This window comes from Oncorhynchus keta, unplaced genomic scaffold (genome assembly GCF_023373465.1).
Source record: "Oncorhynchus keta strain PuntledgeMale-10-30-2019 unplaced genomic scaffold, Oket_V2 Un_contig_28297_pilon_pilon, whole genome shotgun sequence".
NCBI classification, from domain to species: Eukaryota; Metazoa; Chordata; class Actinopteri; order Salmoniformes; family Salmonidae; genus Oncorhynchus; species Oncorhynchus keta.
Window position 1 is genome coordinate 8,124 of NW_026285959.1, and position 3,165 is coordinate 11,288.

General features: G+C 44.4%; 1 long non-coding RNA gene across 1 annotated transcript; it reads left to right on the plus strand.

The window, feature by feature from the left end:
* Positions 1–472: 472 nt before the first annotated feature.
* Positions 473–1,636, plus strand: LOC127923090 (uncharacterized). The gene is made up of 2 exons (XR_008113295.1): positions 473–570; positions 1,060–1,636. It is a non-coding gene; the product is annotated as an uncharacterized LOC127923090 (long non-coding RNA).
* The last annotated feature ends 1,529 nt before the right edge of the window (positions 1,637–3,165 follow it).

The window sequence follows — 3,165 nt, forward strand, 5'->3', positions numbered from 1 at the left end:
GGCCTGAATCTCAGTATTTCTCTGTGTGTCGTAGCTCTCCTTCTTGTCGACGGCTCGAGAAAGAGTATCGGCGGCGAACAGGAACTTTCCCGGGGTATAGATCCTCTTTACATCATACTTTTGCAGTCTGGTCAACATTCTCTGGATTCTCAATGGACAATCATTCAGTGGCTTAGACATGATTGACACCAATGGTTTGTGGTCAGTTTCTACTTCAAAGTCTCTTCCGTAGACGTATTGATGAAACCTTTCACAAGCGCATGTGCTCGCCAGCAGTTCTCGCCAGTCTAAGCTGAACCAGCAGCCAGCATAACAGACTCTGTTTCCATCTCTAACTCTCTCCATACCTCCCTCTCCTCTCTCACTCTATCCAGCAGGCCCTGCTCTCAGCCCTATGTTTACCCCACATGTCAAATATTTAGGGGGAAAAAAGTGATTCACACACACACATACACACACACGCTCACAGTGTGTTTGTTGTCTTTAAACTGTATTTTCCCCTAACTGTTGTATATAGCAGGGAGAGAGAACGGTCATTCACAGCAGACTGAAGCCCAGGGAGAGAGAATGGTGGGTCAGATCATTCACAGCAGACTGAATCCCAGGATAGGAGATGGACAGCAGATATACAGGAGGATTGTTTTGGTTTCTGTAAAGGGATCTAGTTTATTCAGAAGGATGTGGGAATTTGGACATGGAATATTGTGATTTGGGTTGTGCCGTGGCGGAGATCTTTGTGGGCTATACTTGGCCTTGTCTCAGGATGGTAAATTGGTGGTTGAAGATATCCCTCTACTGGTGTGGGGGCTGTGCTTTGGCAAAGTGGGTGGAATTATATCCTGCCTGTTTGGCCCTGTCCGGGGTTATCATCGGAAGGGGCCACAGTGTCTCCTGACCCTTCCTGTCTCAGCCTCCAGTATTCATGCTGCAGTAGTTTATGTGTCGGGGGGCTAGGGTCAGTCTCTTATATCTGGAGTACTTCTCCTGTCTTATCCGGTGTCCTGTGTGAATTTAAGTATGCTCTCTCCAATTCTCTCTTTCTTTAATTCTCTCTCTCAGAGGACCTGAGCCCTAGGACCATGCCTCAGGATTACCTGGCATGATGACTCCTTGCTGTCCCCAGTCCACCTGGCCATGCTGCTGCTCCAGTTTCAACTGTTCTGCCTGCGGCTATGGAACCCTGACCTGTTCGCCGGACGTGCTATCTGTCCCAGACCTGCTGTTTTCAACTCTCTAGAGACAGCAGGAGCGGTAGAGATACTCTTAATGATCAGCTATGAAAAGCCAACTGAAATTTACTCCTGAGGTGCTGACTTGTTGCACCCTCGACAACTACTGTGATTATTATTATTTGACCATGCTGGTCATTTATGAACATTTGAACATCTTGGCCATGTTCTGTTATAATCTCCACCCGGCACAGCCAGAAGAGGACTGGCCACCCCTCATAGCCTGGTTCCTCTCTAGGTTTCTCCCTAGGTTCCTGCCTTTCTAGGGAGTTTTTCCTAGCCACCTCGCTTCTACACCTGCATTGCTTGCTGTTTGGGGCTTTAGGCTGGGTTTCTGTACAGCACTTTGAGATATCAGCTGATGTAAGAAGGGCTTTATAAATACATTTGATTTGATTTGACTTGGAGTATGGCAATCCAGAGATGGAGCTGGAATGACCTTCATTTTTTACCAGAAAACATAGGCCGGATACGGGTCTGAATTTTATAGCAGCAGCTTTGAATAGAAAAAGTGCAATTGTGTTTTAATGAAGAACAAGCTTTTCTTTATGTTTTAGTCATTCTATGTTCCAGACATTGTCTAGATAGAATTGTGTTTCTGTTTCAATAGTATTTATTATTGACACTCAGAATCCTCAAGAGGATTCTATCTTACCGACAGGTAGTTATGGCTAAATATCTGATTTACAAAAGTTGAATTATGCTGTCAATACATTACTCACAATTGATAGATCAAAAGAAGACAGAAGACAATAGAGAGGGAGAGAGGGAGAAAGACAGGGAGAGGGAGAGAGAGATAGAGAGAAAGAGAGGGAGAGGGAGAGAGAGAGAGAGAGAGAGAGAGAGAGAGAGAGAGAGAGAGAGAGAGAGAGAGAGAGAGAGAGAGAGAGAGAGAGAGAGAGAGAGAGAGAGAGAGAGAGAGAGAGAGAGAGAGAGAGAGAGAGAGAGAGAGAGAGAGAGAGAGAGAGAGAGAGAGAGAGAGAGAGAGAGAGAGGGAGGGAGAGTAGTGTGTATGCAATTACAAGGACATTTAAGCAATCCCCTCATGTTCTGTGCGTGTGTCAGGAGTGTGTGAGGAGTGTGTGTGTGTGAGTTTACACACAACATTGGATTGGGAGAATGTGTGTCCTCTACTAACTAAAATACAGGATGAGTGGGACAATCCTTCAAGCCTGATGTCCTTTCTGAGTTTACTAAACAGCACAGATAGGTCATGACTGTTTTAATAAACACAGGTGTTTGTGTGTGTGTGTGTGTGTGTGTGTGTGTGTGTGTGTGTGTGTGTGTGTGTGTGTGTGTGTGTGTGTGTGTGTGTGTGTGTGTGTGTGTGTGTGTGTGTGTGTGTGTGTGTGTGTGTGTGTGTGTGCACGCGTGGTGTATGTGCGTGTTGTTTTGTTTCGGAAGGAGGGCGGAATGCCGTCTGTTTGGGCTGAAGACATTGAAAGTGCTGTCTTTCTCTCAATCCTCTCACATTTTTTAATAGTGACACACACACACAGGATGTCATAAGGTGAATGCACATTTGTAAGTCGCTCTGATAAGAGCCGTCTGCTAAAATGACTTAAATGTAATGACCAACCGACCGACCAATCAATAGCAGTCAATATTAATCGTCACCTTAATTCAGTCTCATCTGAAGTTGAAAATTCTTGGTTATCTGAATCAGCAAATACAAAATTGGGTTTGATTATTTATGTACTAAATACCTAACTAATCACACAGAATTAAACATACACATAATTAATCATAACTTGATTACAAATTACATTATAAAGGAAAACTTCCCTAGCGAGCGGAACTGATATGACAGCTGGTTACACAAAAGAAAAGGGGCTGGGTTTGAGTGAAAGAGCGGGAAGACTGAGGAACAAAGTGCGAAGCTGTGCTATCGTAAATACAGTATCTTATGCATTCTAAATGACCACCCATTTGGAAA